The following is a 16,989-nucleotide window of genomic DNA, read 5'->3' as shown; positions in this document are numbered from 1 at the left end:
CCCACTTTTTACTCCAGTCCTCATAAATCCTACTTGAGAATCAACTATTTTTTTGATCTAAAAGGACTTTTATCTGCAGTTGTTAATTATAGGATTGGTTCACCATTATTGGTGCGTGTTCACTATCTGCTCAGAAAACCCAGATGGTCGAATCTGTTGCAACTTATATTTCCCATTTTGGGGACCTTACTGTTTCATTTGTACATATGCAAACAGTTAGACTTTTTTCTTGAAACTACTCATACCCCAAGATGCCACCGGTTTTGCTGTGGAATAGTGCCAGGATGCCTCTCTGGGGAGACATTATTGCATGTGCTTGTCGGAGGGAACTTTTGACATCCCAGAAATTCTTAGAAAAGAAAATTGTATGTCTTGATTTGGCTTATAAGGGTAAATTTTGAGAGACTGCAGTGCTGGCATTGTCATTGAGTGAGGCTCTGTATTGGGAGCGTTGCAAAGCAAAATATGCCCTATAGAGTCTACTCCAATCCAGACATTTGAATGACATTGACTCAGCATGGACACGATTTAAAATAACTCAGCTAGTACAAGAAGTTAGCTCTGGGTTTCTATGTGTTACAGATTACATACCAGACCAAAAAGGGGTACAGTCATTTGAACTGCTAACACTGCATATCATTAAACTTTAAAATTAAAATAAAAGGGGTACATAAAAAGGGTAAGTGCTATCAATTGTTAATATTTATGCCTAGATGTGTCCCAGTTTTTTTCTGGAAACATTTTTAATTTAAATTCCTATTTATAAGGCTCCCCTTTAAACCCTGGTACAATTTCCATTTCAGCAGTAAAATAGTGGAGCAAATACATTGGATCAATGCAGACAAGGGGATCCCTCTAGAGCTAATCTGTTTCTTACCATTGTTGTAAATGACATGATTCTGTTTGCAGTCTGATCATGGAACTCTTTCTGCCAGCTAATGTTTACTATGGAAAAACTGAAGGACTTCTAAATGTGACTTCAGCTGAGATACTCTGTGATTGAGTGCACAAGGTTCTGGGTGTGTACTGGCATTGCTACTTGTGATATGCAGCTAAAAGTGCCAATAAATTGTGTCAAACAAAAACTATGCATAACTTCCTTTGTAAATATTGTCCCAGTGATGTAGCAGATAAGGACAGCATCACACCACCAAACTATAAATTGCTGCTGACTGTGACTAACATCCAACAACCAATATGTTTTTTAAAATCAATTCTCAGTTAGCAACAACAACAACTTGCATTTATATAGCGCCTTTAAAATAATAAAACATCCCAAAGTGCTTCACAGGAGTGATTTTCTAACAAAATTTGACACTGAGCCACATAAGCAAATATTAGGACACAGGTCCAAAGAGGTGGGTTTTAAGGAAAGTCTTAAAGGAGGAGAGAAAGGTATAGAGGCGGAGAGGTTTAGGGAGGGAATTCCAGAGCTTAGGACCAAGCCAGTTGAAGGCACAGCCGCCAATGGTGGAGCGATTAAAATCGGGGATGTGCAAGAGGCAAGAATTGGAGGAGTGCAGAGATCTCGGAGGATTGTAGGGCTGGAGGAGGTTACAGAGATGGGGAGGGACGAGGCCATGGAGGGATTTGAAAACAAGGATGAGAATTTTAAAATCGAGGCATTCCCGGACCAGAAGCCAATGTAGGTCAGCGAGCTCAGGGGTGATGGGTGATCGGGACTTGGTGCAAGTTAGGATACGGGCAGCAGAGTTTTGGAAGAGCTCAAGTTTATGGAGGGTGGAAGATGGGAGGCCGGCCAGGAGATCATTGGAATAGTCAAGTCTAGAGGTAACAAAGTCATGGATGAGGGTTTCAGCAGCAGATAAGCTGAGATAGGGAGATATCTTTCAAGCAAATAGTTAAACATATTGGTAACACTCAGGTGTGTAGCTGCATTTTAGTTATCTACATGTTATAATTCAGGCTACTTCCAACTTTGCTCATAGCAACAAGGCAGTTTCCATTGGCACGCCATACCTCCTATGAACTGAAACTTATAAACCTTGTACATGGAAAAATATAGGGGATGCCCTCCGTATCCTTCTGATTGCTCCAATAGATAGAAAAACACCAAGCTGACAAACCATATTTTTCAGGTCAAACTACTAATCATATTTATTGTAAAATGTAAATGTATACAGAAATTAAATCAGTAGATTAAGCATAACACAATACTTAACTTTCTCTCATTTTTTGAAATCAAACTCACAGGGCATTTTTGAAATTCTTAGAGTCTTTTTTCAGAGAACACACTCCTGCCATATTTATCCCATCCTGGATACAGAAATCACTCAAGATAGATCAAAGAGACAATGGAGTATCTAGAGCATGGAGCCATTTGACTAACAAATCTTTGCATTTTGTCCAGGCCTAGTAGAGCCAATTAATGCTTTTTTGAGGCATTGAAGTAGTCTTGGAAACAACTCTCAGCCTATTAACTAATTGCAGATTAAAGCATCTATCCTGAGTTTTGCACATGCCCCAGCTCCAGTTTAGCATTTTGTGACCAGCAGGGTTAGTAATCTACCATTTTAACACTAGCGAGTTCAAAATCATTCACACTTCACCAAACATAATTAAAGATCCAAAGGGGAAAAACATAATACCACAGTTTTATAACTTGCAGTAGGGCACAGCTGAATTTCCATCGCAATAGATATGACAAAGCAGATGTCTCAAAATATATTTTAAGAAGCTTTACTGTAGATCATTTTTTTGTGGAATTCCTTGTGTTTAAGTGAAATGGCATTTTTAAATATCATCTACATTATAAGATATATAGGTAAACTCAGTGATCCTGCTCTCCCAGTGTTGAGCCATGCTCAAAGTGGGTGCAGGTCAGAGATAGGATTGTAACAATGTAGCACTTATTCTCCAACAGCTCAATGCCGGGAGCACAGGATTACTGAATTTACCCTATTAGTTCAAGTAACTTCTCATATGTACATAGCAAAATGTAAAACAGTCACCACACTGTGCAACACTAAGGAAGAGCAATGGAGCTCCTTCCCTCAGATATTTATTTTAAGAGCAGTGTCCCAACAATGGCAAAACCAAAATCCTATCCTTTCACCCCAGGAAAGTATACATTTTACGAGTGCATGTCTTCTTATTCCATACAGATGGTTACAATGAGGGAGGGTCAAAAAGGTTTGAACACAGGAGGAAAAAAACACAATTTGAAAAACATAACCAACAGTTAATGTTAAAAATCAAATTATAGTGGTTCCTTAATTAAATATTATTAAGGTTCCTTGCAAGGGCATAGATACAAAAATTAATAGACATTAATATACAAAACTGCACTAATTTATACATAACTACATCAATAAAAACAGTCCTTTTATACTAACAGGGCTGCCTTGGCTTTATTCATTAATCAAATGTTTTTTTTTCTCTGTTACCGCATTTCAAAGATCACGTTTTTAGCATCCATTTTGGGAGTTCTTCTTTCCCATTTCTGTGATTCACTGCTGCGTTGTGATGAAGACATTGACTCCTCATTCCATGCTTCAGGGGACTCTTCACTATTGTCTGTAAGCCTGATCTACTGTGTGTCTAAGCAAAAGAAAGTTATATGGTACCATCACAAGATCAATATTGTATTATTAGTGCTGATACACACAGGTAAATTGCAAAATGTACCTCTGCACATTCCCACACCTGGAAAGAAAAAGGCCTATTATTCTGCAGGATTAAAACTGAAGGAAGAGGCATAGTATGTCAGTGACCAAAAGGAACAGCAAGATTTCTGAAGGCTGAAATTATGAGGTAATGCCTACATTGTAACTAACAGGAAAAAAAGAGAAGTCTCGTGGTCAGATAACACAACAATCCAGAAAATAACTGCAGAAACATGCTTCATGTTTGGCAGTGACCACAACGGAAATCAGTTAAAACGGCTGTGAAATAAATAAGAAGCTGGACTACTGCCTTCACATACTGTAAGTGAAGCTTAACCACATCACGTCTACACACACCGCACTCAAATTGTACTTGCGCTACTTCACTTCCACGGGAGGCACTTATCATTACTCACTAGTATGCTCAAGACAGAGAGGACAGATATTCAATATGGAGACCATTTTTGCAACACTGCAAAATATCATTTCTAGTACACAGGAGAGATGGATATTAGGGTTGCTTTTAGTCCCACTCATGGTTGGACAGGTACATGGACAAATCAGTAACAGGTTAAAAGTGTAGTTCTTGCAGCTTAACTGAAAAGAAAGCAACTTTTTGACAAATAACTTTGCTAAAACATCCATTTCCAATTTTGATTATAACATTTGTTGTTATCACAGCAAAGTTTGAACAGCTGAGGTAAATCCACATACAATGTTTGTATTTCCTAGTTCATCTCAAAATAAATAATTGACAGGTCACACTGACTTACCATGTTTGCACTAAAGGAGACAACTGTGATGATCCGCGTTCTATTGCAAATGTTTCTATGGCTACCCACCGGTTAATGCTGGTTTCTCCAGGGCCTTTGGTAGTATCTGATTTTTTTTTTATGCAAGTGTTTTCAGCACGGAGTGCAAAATAAAAATAAATAAACCCTGATCATACAAATTTATATGATTTTCAATTTTCGGTACAAAAAGAAAATGACGCTGATTCAATGGGTCTTTTTCAGAAAGTGTGTGTATTTATTCTCTACTATTTAAACCTTTTCTATTTCATTCTCTGTGTTTCACATTGATATATTATGTGGTTGGTCCACTCATTGATTAAATACGATATCATATTACCCTCTACCTGTGCCATAATAACTATTATGAAATACTGCTGATAATTGTATTCATTTTTCCCATGCATTGTTCTTTCCCTGAGATTTAACACAATTTTTTTTCTTTTCTGTTTCCACCCCTCAGCTCTTCCTTTTCTAAAGACATAGACTCTCCTTACTGGACCACAGTTCCACAAATATCAGTCACCCTCTGGTCATTATTCATGTCCGCAAATAGTCAGTGAGTGTTGGAAGGCTATTTGACTGTTCTCACCCAAAGCTTACACATGTGACCAGGAGTGGAAACCCTGGACGGGGTTTTCCCTTTCCTAATCCAGAGGTGCTACAGCCAATTGTAGCTCCCCAATTTCTGCCCTGGCTGAGATCAACTAACTCAACCCAGGCCAGGGATTGAACCTTGAACCTTCTTGGTCCATATGGCATACACCGGACACAACAAAGGCAAACCAAGCCCAGTCGACCCTGCAAAGTCCTCCTCACTAACATCTGGGGACTTGTGCCAAAATTGGGAGGGCTGTCCCACAGACTAGTCAAGCAACAGCCTGACATAGCTATACTCACAGAATCATACCTTTCAGCCAACATCCCAGACTCTTCCATCACCATCCCTGGGTATGTCCTGTCCCACCGGCAGGACAGACCAACCCAGAGGTGGCGGTACAGTGAGAAACAGTCAAGAGGGAGTGGCCCTGGGACTCCTCAACATTGGCTCTGGACCCCATGAAATCTCATGGCATCAGGTCAAACATGGGCAAGGAAACCTCCTGCTGACTACCACCTACCGCCCTCCCTCAGCTGATGAATCAGTCCTCCTCCATGTTGAACACCACTTGGAGGAAGCATTGAGGGTAGCAAGGGCACAGAATATACTCTGGGTGGGGGACTTCAATGTTCATCACCAAGAGTGGCTCGGTAGCATCACTACTGACCGAGCTGGCCGAGTCCTGAAGGACATAGCTGCCAGACTGGGCCTGCGGCAGGTGGTGAGCGAACCAACACGAGGGAAAAACTTACTTGACCTCGTCCTCACCGATCTACCTGTCGCAAATGCATCTGTCCATGACAGTATTGGTAGGAGTGACCACCGCACAGTCCTCGTGGAGATGAAGTCCCGTCTTCGCACTGAGGACACCATCCAACGTGTTGTGTGGCACTATCACCGTGCTAAATGGGATAGATTTAGAACAGATCTAGCAGCTCAAAACTGGGCATCCATAAGGCGCTGTGGGCCATCAGCAGCAGCAGAATTGTATTCCAGCACAATCTGGAACCTCATGGCCCAGCATATTCCTCACTCTACCATTACCAACAAGCCAGGGGATCAACCCTGGTTCAATGAGGAGTGTAGAAGAGCATGCCAGGAGCAGCACCAGGCGTACCTAAAAATGAGGTGCTAATCTGATGAAGCTACAACTCAGGACTACATGCGTGCTAAACAGCAGAAGCAACATGCTATAGACAGAGCCAAGCGATTCCACAACCAACGGATCAGATCAAAGCTCAGCAGTCCTGCCACATCCAGTCGTGAATGGTGGTGGACAATTAAACAACTAACGGGAGGAGGAGACTCTGCAAACATCCCCATCCTCAATGATGGCGGAGTCTAGCACATGAGTGCAAAAGACAAGGCTGAAGCGTTTGCAACCATCTTCAGCCAGAAGTGCCGAGTGGACAATCCATCTCGGCCTCCTCCCAATATCTCCACCATCACAGAAACCAGTCTTCAGCCAATTCGATTCACTCCACGTGATATCAAGAAACGGCTGAGTGCACTGGATACAGTAAAGGCTCTGGGCCCTGACAACATCCTGGCTATAGTGCTGAAGACTTGTGCTCCAGAACTAGCTGCGCCTCTAGCCAAACTGTTCCAGTACAGCTACAACACTGGCATCTACCCGACAATGTGGAAAATTGCCCAGGTATGTCCTGTCCACAAAAAGCAGGACAAATCCAATCCGGCCAATTACCGCCCAATCAGTCCACTCTCAATCAACAGCAAAGTGATGGAAGGTGTCGTCGACAGTGCTATCAAGCGGCACTTACTCACCAATAACCTGCTCACCGATGCTCAGTTTGGGTTCCGCCAGGACCACTCAGCTCCAGACCTCATGACAGCCTTGGTCCAAACATGGACAAAAGAGCTGAATTCCAGAGGTGAGGTGAGAGTGACTGCCCTTGACATCAAGGCAGCATTTGACCGAGTGTGGCACCAAGGAGCCCTAGTAAAATTGAAGTCAATGGGAATCAGGGGGAAAACTCTCCAATGTCTGGAGTCATACCTAGCACAAAGGAAGATGGTAGTGGTTGTTGGAGGCCAATCATCTCAGCCCCAGGACATTGCTGCAGGAGTTCCTCAGGGCAGTGTCCTAGGCCCAACCATCTTCAGCTGCTTCATCAATGACCATCCCTGCATCATAAGGTCAGAAATGGGGATGTTCACTGATGATTGCACAGTGTTCAGTTCCATTCGCAACCCCTCAAATAATGAAGCAGTCCGAGCTGGCATGCAGCAAGATCTGGAGAACATCCAAGCTTGGGCTGATAAGTGGCCAGTAACATTCACACCAGACAAGTGCTAGGCAATGACCATCTCCAACAAGAGAGAGTCTAACCACCTCCCCTTGACATTCAACGGCATTACCATCACCAAATCCCCCACCATCAACATCCTGGGGGTCACCATTGACCAGAAATTTAACTGGGCCAGCTATGTAAATACTGTGGCTACAAGAGCAGGTCAGAGGCTGGGTATTCTGCGGCGAGTGACTCACCTCCTGACTCCCCAAAGCCTTTCCACCATCTACAAGGCGCAAGTCAAGCGTGTGATGGAATACTCTCCACTTGCCTGGATGAGTGCAGCTCCAACAATACTCGAAGCTCGACACCATCCAGGACAAAGCAGCCAGTTTGACTGGGACCCCATCCATCACTCTAAACATTCACTCCCTTCACCACCGGCGCACTGCGGTTGCAGTGTGTACCATCCACAGGATGCACTGCAGCAACTCGCCAAGGCGGCTTCGACAGCACCTCCCAAACCCGTGACCTCTACCACCTAGAAGGACAAGAGCAACAGGTACATGGGAACAGCACCGCCTGCACGTTCCCCTCCAAGTCACACACCATCCCGACTTGGAAATATATCGCCGTTCCTTCATCGTCGCTGGGTCAAAATCCTGGAACTCCATTCCTAACAGCAATGTGGGAGAACCGTCACTACACGGACTGCAGCGGTTCAAGAAGGCGGCTCGCCACCACCTTCTCAAGGGCAATTAGGGATGGGCAATAAACGCCGGCCTCGCCAGCGACGCCCACATCCCATGAACGAATTTAGAAAAAATGACTCGAAGGAATAGAATTTTGATTTTGTTGAGAAGCACTAGTTATTTTTAGCACCACAAATTGTACCACCTCCCAGTGCAGTCAAAGTAATTCAAGCATTGTTCCCAATATTTTGGAAATAGCAAGTTAAGGGAATGATTGATGCTGTCTTAGTCTCAGATTCATGAATGTCAAAATTATTAGCTTTGCTAGAACACTATTCTCTCCTTATTAACATAAAAGAGGGAGAATATTACATGAAGTCAGTCGCGACCTAAATGATTGTTTAACATTACTATCAATTTTGATGACAAATGAGCTTCTTGTGCTAGAAATTGATCTTTTCAAACAGGGACAGATACACATGGATAAAATCTGCAAACTCTTCCTTCCTACAAAGATTGGTTTGGCCATCCCAGTGCAGGGAGGGTTTACATTTTCTACAATCAACTATATACCCAATTTGAAAGCAAAACAGATGATCCAGGTAATTTCACAAACTGACCAGTACGATAAATGTCTTTACATCTTATCCAATATCCCGTGAATGCTCTTTAATCAGTTACGTGCAGATTATAGCATCATTTTTAAAAAAATAAGGTATGTGTACTTATGGTATTGGAAAAGTCCCTTACCGGCATTGAATTTGTAACACTGAAAAGGTACTGGAAGGCTATAATCCTCTCATTCACAGCTGGGACTCCAAATATCCTTGTGACGTCTAATACTGGTGTCATCACACCAACTCTCGAACTGTCCCTAAGATTAAACATACAATGCAGGAGAAATTAAACAGATACAGAAAAATAAAAAAAGTGATAAGGCTTTAACAATCCTTAGTTTTAAATGTTGATTAAGACTAGTAAAAAAAATAACTAGTGATATTGAATAGTGCTGATAAAGGAGGTTTTATTAAAATTTATTGCAGCTAAATGTAATTGAATCTATATGTTCTTTGTATAGAATTTCTTCACACCAGGCAGAATCCAAGTCAATCTGCAATCTCACAAAAGCTTAGTGGCCCCAGTGCCAATTGCTGAATCAGCCCTTAAATCTAATCCTTGGCAGCGTAATGTCAAGAGGGGGAGAACAGGCTTGAGTTCTTGGCAGCCTCCCCTCCATTCTCACATGCACTGTCATAAATTTGAACTTCAGATTCAAAAATTCTGAATGTAAGATCCTCCAAATAAGAATCTCAAATTTATACTAACGTGCATCCCTATTTGACACATCAGGGTTTATGTTTAAGTTCCCACAGCCCGATATTAGAAACTTCTACTGAACAATATATAGTTCACAGGAAGTACTCCAATGGTGCACAACTTTTTCAATTTCAGACGATGGAATTTATCAGTCTTAATATTCAGGTAGCCAGACATTAGACACGCTCCATCCCACAGTGAGTTAGAGTGCTGTATTAGTGTCGTACCTTCCATTTCCCCCTCCTTCTCTGTCGGAAAGCAAATAGCCTCTGCTCACTGACAGCTCTGCACTCCAATGACATGGCGAGTTTCCTATATTGACCATGTGAGGAATTGCAAAGACACTTTGATTATAATGGTCAGGGAGGTTGAAGCACCAATCTTCAGTATTTTATTCCTTTCTTTCTCCATTATCTGTACCCACAGTTCATCACGCCATTAAAACGCCCCTATCATAGAAACGATACATGTATATTAGACCATTGCAAGGAAACAATCAAGTGTACGGCTACTGCAAAGTGCCTGGTGGTACAGATTTGCTCCACATAATGTAATTTGTAAGCTGCTGGTGTATTTAAATAAATTTTGTTCAAGAATTTCAGATGTGGCGCACAACTGAACGTGCCCACAAGTGATCTGGAGTCCATGTTACTATTAAGAAGTTAACAAGATCCAGCAGTCTTAAAAATGTGCGCTGGACAACTTTTTTTTTAACATAAACTATACTTAATACCATGCCAGCTTTGGTTATTTCTCAGTCTATGGCTACTCTTCCTGAAAATCTCTCTTGTAACTTTTAACAGGATAAATTTGTTAATCTGCAACAAAACCGAAATCAGCATTTATTATTTTACAAACATTTTTGTTAGACTTGTGGAGTATTATGCTTTAAATTACTATGTTCTAGAGAATAATGGATATTGAGAAATGATTAAAAGCAGCAATTTGACTGAGGGGTTCAAACAATGCCACACACGGTGCATTCCAGTTCCTAAATGTAGGTTCTCCAATTTTTAATAAATACTATGGCATTGGTCACTGGCTGAGGAAGAGCTGAGCCTGTGGATCTGGCAGGGCCAGGTTTGAAGGAAGTAGGTTACATTGGAGAGTGGAGACCAGTGCTGAGGCCTAGGGCAAGTGTGGATACTGTGTCGAGCTTTAGGGTAAGGGTGCCTGCTGGGTTGAGGTTTGGGGTTGGATAACTGGGTAGATTTACAATGAAAATCAAATTAATTAAAAAGAAAGTTAAGACCCGGGAGACAGCAGCACAGTTGGGCCCACAAAAGGGGTACAGCCAGGCCTGGAGAAGGAGTGCAAGTGGAGGCAGATGATTCCTTAAATCAAATCTGACAATTGTGGAGGACAAGGTATTTCTACTGAAGCAAACTCTAAATGGAGTTGCCATTTTGAGCAAGTAATCTCGCTGCCATTTTATTCCTAGGAGCACACAATAATGCATTCCCTTCAGAATTCAAAACATTTAAAGCGGCGTTATTAGCAAAAGCTTTCCTCTCAGTCTGAGCTTGGATGGAGAATGACGTAACGCTTGTATCTTGGAGAAAATTTTATTTTGCTGCAATGTAATTGGGTAATTTTATTTTTGGTGGATTGTGATTTGGGAGAAAACTGTAATTGGAGAGAAAGGTTTTGAGTAATAAGATTGGTGAATAACTACAGTAGAATATAATCAAAATGACCTTTTCAAAAAAAGGAAAACACACATACTTAACCAATGAGAAACAAGAAAAACACTTAACCAACGAGGAAGAAGAAAGCTGAAACACAGACTGGAGAATCGTGATGTAGGAGACTGACATTTTTTGATTGTTTACGCCACCGGTGGGTGCGACTTGGTGGGAAGAAGGTCTCACCAAAACAGCTGGGAGCTTCAGTAAAATGTTGTGATGATATTAAAACGAGTGCAGGTGCAGATTCCCGGCATTCAGACTGGGAAAGTGACAGCTCACCCATCTAAAAGAGGTATTTCAGGTTGCCTGCTGACAGGAAACTAGCACTCAAGAGACAGCTACCATTTTTTGGAATTTGACTTTTGGAGGCTACAGAAATACAATGTTGTTAGTGTTTTTTTGTTTGTTTGACCTTTTTTTTCAGACTGTTTAGGAAGAATTTTAACTCCCTCCGCCCAGTAGAAACCTGGCTGAATGGGTGTTAATACCCAAGCGGAACACATAGTGCTTGTTTCCAGCCCAGTGGCTGTTTTAATGCCGTTGTTTTCTCGGGCAGTTGAGGCGACCACCTGACTCAGGCAGGAGCCTCGTAGATATATGCGCATCGGGGTTTCAATCACTTATTAGGATCCCGATGAAATTTTAACAGCCTGCTGAGGGGACCATCCGTCGCAGGCTTCCCACGCAGTAAAACCTGGTGGATACCCAGCGGAGGCCCTATAAGGTAAGTGTAAAATCTATGTTTGTGGGGCCCGGAGGAGCTTTTCTTATGGGAATATCTTAGTCATTCACAGGAAGAGCAAAGGAAGGATGACAGTCAGGTGAGGTTGCACAGAAGTAAGCAGCCACACGAGCTGTTTTATCCTCAAACTCAGGTCGACAGGCATTTAACCTGGGTTTTCCTGAGACACACTCCCTTGACAGACTGCAATTCACAAGAAAAGCCATGTTGAAGTTGTGCTGGAGTCTGACTTCCAGCCAAACTTCACCGCAGTCATGGCACTGTTAGTGACAGTCAAGATCACCACAGCACTTAACTTTTATACCTCATCAGCAACATCACCCAATCACAACAGATGTATCAAACAAGACTGATGCCCTGTTTGCCACAGCAAGCAATTACATCATTTTCCCTATGGACAACTGTCAACAGCATGAGAGCGTCCTGCAATTTTTACAAATGGCAGGATTCCCGAAAGTGCATTATTGATGACATCCATATAGCCCTACAGGCTGTTTCACACAACAGCTATGTCTTCATGGACCTCAAGGGATACCATTCCATCAACATTCAGTTTGTCTGTGACCATCAGCACAGGACATTGCCCATTTTCTCGGCAGCAGTCATGATGCATCTATTTTAAAACAATCCACCATGCCCCCATTATTTGACCCACAAAGGGGATTGCAAGATTGACTCCGAGGGGACCATGGCTACCCTCCTGAGCCCTGATTTATGACATCTCTAAGACAGCTGTGAACAGATAACAGACTCATTATCAAACACACAATAGGCTTCATTAACCAACATTTTGGATGTCTTGACAGATTAGGGAGTGTCCTGCAATACTGCTCAGTAGTTTCCAGGTTTATTACAGTTTGTTATGTGCTACGCAACTTTGCGATCCATTATCCAGCATGATACTAAGAACTGGGCATTGTTGAACTTTAGTGCGACCAAATTTTAATTCTCTAACATTGATGTGTGGTGTGTATGTGTTGTATGTATGTGTGGTGTGTTTGTATATGTGGTGTATATGTGTGGTGTGTATGTGTTGTGTGTTTGTATGTGTGGTGTGTTTATATGTGTGGTGTGTATGTGTGGTGTGTTTATGTGGTGCCTAACATCCCATTACTTCCTTTTGGTGACAGTATATGGCACATGTGCTCCTGACTCTAACTTTGTGCTCCTTCTAGGCGCTTTCCTCAAGAAGGGGTCACTGAGGTGGCTGTGTGTTGTGTGCCAGCCTCTTGGGAGCGAGGTGGCATCCTACATCCTTAAGCTGGGCCATGGATGACCTAGTTACTAACTCTGCCTCATTCACAGCTCCAATGGTTGCCTGGTCCTGCGTACTTTCTCCTACATGTACAGTTACTTGAGTGGCACCATCAGAAAATGTTGGTGCTCTGGGTCCTGCACCAATTCCAGCTGCTATTCATTTTATGGTTAAAATTTAATAATTTCCAAGTCTTCAATCCAAAAGTACATCTTCCCTTTAAGGTGCCGCTGTACAACTTTAAATCTTGCAGCAGCACTGGATTTACCACTTGCTAAACAGTGATTTCCCATTTGCAGGCATTCTTCACGCAGGAAGCTTGATGAAACAGTATGGCAATTTAACTGATCCTGGAAGCCCTTCCTCCAATCAGGCAGACACAAATCCCACCACACCTGTCTCCCACTGGGGCTATTAATGAACCTGAAAAGTAATCCTAAGAAATGTTATTCTCAAGATTCATGCCTATTAATTGTAACAGATGTAATATGTTTCATAGTAATGTGTTTATATGTATTATGTTTCACACATGTGTGAATTAAACAGGCTATAGGCCAAGGTATAAATAAAAGGAAAACAAAACTGCAGATGCTGAAAATCTGAAATAAAAACATAAAATGCTGGAAATACTCAGGAGATCCATCAGAATTTCAAAAGAGAAAAAACAGGTTAACATTTCAGGTGTAGACCAGGTGCAATATTTGAAGACTGCCCATTGGATGGACTCACCGTGTATTAAAAATCCAATTGAAATCATATTGAAAAGAATATGTATTACCTTAATCAACTAAATGATGCTGCTATATACAAACTAAATTTATACACGACTGTCTCACCGGGTGATGCTGGTGATTGAAAGTTCCAGAAACAGGCAGCTAACTGAAGTGCAATTCATCCAGTTACAGTACTTACACAGACGATGGCGAGTGCTGGGCCAACAAAGGTCCATATTGTTTTATTGACAGTCAGCAACTACAAAGTGAAGCAGAAGTATGATCTTGTTGAGCATATTAACAGGAATAATTTTTCTTCAGTCACGACATAATACAGTTGATAAGGAAATCCTGCGTAAGTTGGAGTGCTGGCTAATTGCATTTAATTGAAAATGCTAACTCTAAACTATCAGAAATGCTACCTGCTATTTCTGATAGTTTACAGTTAAAATCAACTTTTTTTAATTAAATAGAGAAACAAAACACACACAGATGTGCAAGGAAATCATTAAATAATGATCTGCAATGTTGTTCAGGCTCATAGCATGTCTGTTCATTTTAAAATATGTTTGTACTTACGGTGCCAGTGAGTCATGGAGCTAAATTTAGAGCAGCACTGATAAATGATTAAAGAACATGGCATCTTCGGAGCTTTATGTGAAGCACTTCCAGGGCCTAGGTCAGTAATAAATTCAGACTAATCCATACATTTCAATGATGTGTAGAATTCAGCATTTGTTGCTTTATTTGAGACATTTACTCCAATGTAAAGTCAAAATGATCATTTGGATCCAGATTGAGTAACTACTCAGCATGATTAAAGATAATAGCAGTAGAGAAATGTTTTTAAAGCACTCATCTGAGATAGGTGACAGAATCTTCAGTCAGTAAAATATTTACATTTCATTTGTGCCATATGCCTGGTATACTGCAGGTACTGTGGTAGCACAGAATATCAGTGGGATTCCTGCCATTACAATGGGGGTGATCTTAAACCCCAAGAACGGGCGGGTTGGGAGTAGAAAATAGTTGTTTTTTGGGTCGCAACCGCAACCCGGCTTTATTTCCGGGTTTAACGTCGGCGCGTAAAAGTACAGGCTTCCCACTGGGAAAGCAAAGTCCAAAAACTTTGCAGTTGCGACCCAAAAAAACAACTACTTTCAACTCCCACCTGCCCCCAACCCACCCATTCTTGGGGTTTAAAATCACCCCCAATATGTCCACATCATCTTTTAAGTGTACACCTGATCTTTTTTCCACTTTAAGATATTTTTCTGTGCGGTCAAATGTACGAAAAAGATTACTGAACCACACAGGTTACCAAGTAATGTAACATATGCTCAGTTCAAAACAATTAATGTATAAGAAACCTAAGGATCTAAAAATGAGAAGAGCCATTTTGCCAATATAACACATTCATTCTATTTTTTGGTAATAAATGTAAATACTGGACTGTTCTGTGGCTATACTGAATATTGTATGACTCGTGTGACTCAAAGGATTCTGGCCTGTGAAATAATTTAATTCTGTCGTAATATAATAATTACACCTGTTTAATAAAATACAACATACCCCAACCAATGAAATAATAATATGTGATCTTTCCACTGCTATTTCTAAACAATTTTTCCACCACACAGTGAAGATGAAGTCCCTTACACAGGACCCAGAAGAAGACAGAAAGTTACAGATAATGGAGAAAAATTGCTGCTACCTTACATGGTGTCCGAAACAAAAATCACATTTAAACAGTCTCAAAAGAATAGTGAAGAGTGTTACTTTCAGAAGGTCAAATGGAAATTTAAGAGTTCTGATGCCATCTTTGCAATTGCACCAATTGCAATTGCCAATAAAGAATGGCATTCAATTAAACCTATCTAGGTTAGCAATGTATTTCCCAGAGTGCAAAAACAAGCCATTAACGCACCTTAGAGGAAAGAGCCCCAGTCTGTTCAGCCTTTCCTAATAAGTATATCCTCTCAGTTCTGGTATCATTCTTGTGAATCTTTTTTGCACCCTCTCCAATGCCTCAATATCCTTTTTATAATATGAAGACCAGAACTGTGTACACTACCCCAAGTGTGGTCTAACCAACGTTCTTTGCAAGTTTAACATAACTTCTCTGCTTTTCAATTCTATCCCTCTGGAAATGAATCCTAGTGCTAGATTTGCCTTTTTTTAAGGCCTTATTAACCTGCGTCACTACTTTTGGTAATATGTGTATCTGTACCCCTAGATCCCTCTGCTCCTCTACCCCATTTAGACTCTTATTATCCAAGCAGTATGTGGCCTCCTTATCCTTCCTACCAAAATGCACCAACTCACACTTATCTCTATTGAAATTCATTTGCCAATTGCACACCCATTCTGCAAGTTTATTAATGTCTTCTTGTATTTTATCGCTCAGTATTAACTATACCCCCCAATTTGGTGTCATCTGCAAATTTTGAAATTGTACTTCTGATTCCCAAGTCCAAATCGTTAATGTAATTTGTGAACAATAGTGGTCCCAGCACTGATCCTTGTGGAACACACTTCCCATCTTTTGCCAGTCTGAGTAGCTACCCTTAACCCCTACTCTCTGTTTTCTGTTTTGTAGCCAGGTTCTATCCATTCTGCTACCTGTACCCTGACTCCACTCGCTCTGACCTTAATCATGAGTCTACCGTGCTGCCAATGTCACATACATGCTGACCGTACAAACCTGACAGTGAAATCTTGGCTGGGATCCACACCTAGTCAGATTCAATGTTAGATTCCATGTACAATGCTCAATGCCACCACTTTATAAGAAATCCAAATTAAAAATGAGCACTTACATATTGACTTGTTAAACTGACCCAATTTAGATTTACTTTAGCTTCTGGATTAGATTTCTGCAGAAAGTACAGTGATGCACTGAAAGCTCTTTTAGATTCTGGACTGTTTTAGCAAACACCAGTCACAGATCTCAAGGCCTATACAAATACATTTTAAAATGCCAAAACAAATGCTGCCAATGTCACATGCTAACCTTGAAATCTCTCAAACAGCTTCAAAAAACTGACACTGCCCCCAATAAGCAGGCAATTCAAAAACGCTCTTTGTTTCTGTGATATATTATGTTCATTTAATTAAGCTATTGGAATTGAGATTGTGTAAAAGTCTATGGCCGTACTCTTCTAAAGATAAGCACTGCAATTGTTGAAATTTAAGTTCTTTACTTATTTAATGTGCGAGAAACATTCAATCCAGGTCAGAGAAACCTAAGTTGCGATAACAGCACCCCATGCATGCAGTCCCCAAACACGCAGTCCCCATGCATGCAGCCTC

The 16,989-nt window shown here is 41.2% G+C and overlaps 1 long non-coding RNA gene across 2 annotated transcripts; it reads right to left on the bottom strand.

Annotated features, from left to right (window-relative positions):
* Window positions 1-2,104: 2,104 nt before the first annotated feature.
* On the bottom strand, window positions 2,105-14,062 carry LOC137342375 (uncharacterized). 2 transcript variants are annotated; one of them, XR_010967243.1, is made up of 4 exons: window positions 13,877-14,062; window positions 9,507-9,728; window positions 8,713-8,836; window positions 2,105-3,561 (listed from the first exon to the last, which is right to left on the bottom strand). It is a non-coding gene; the product is annotated as an uncharacterized lncRNA (long non-coding RNA). The 2 variants fall into 2 exon arrangements; XR_010967244.1 differs by having other exon boundaries at window positions 9,507-9,591.
* Between the last annotated feature and the right edge of the window lie 2,927 nt (window positions 14,063-16,989).

This window comes from Heptranchias perlo, chromosome 25, assembly GCF_035084215.1.
Source record: "Heptranchias perlo isolate sHepPer1 chromosome 25, sHepPer1.hap1, whole genome shotgun sequence".
NCBI classification, from domain to species: domain Eukaryota; kingdom Metazoa; phylum Chordata; class Chondrichthyes; order Hexanchiformes; family Hexanchidae; genus Heptranchias; species Heptranchias perlo.
The sequence above is the reverse complement of the archived record's forward strand: the minus strand, read 5'-3'. Positions and strand labels throughout refer to the sequence as shown.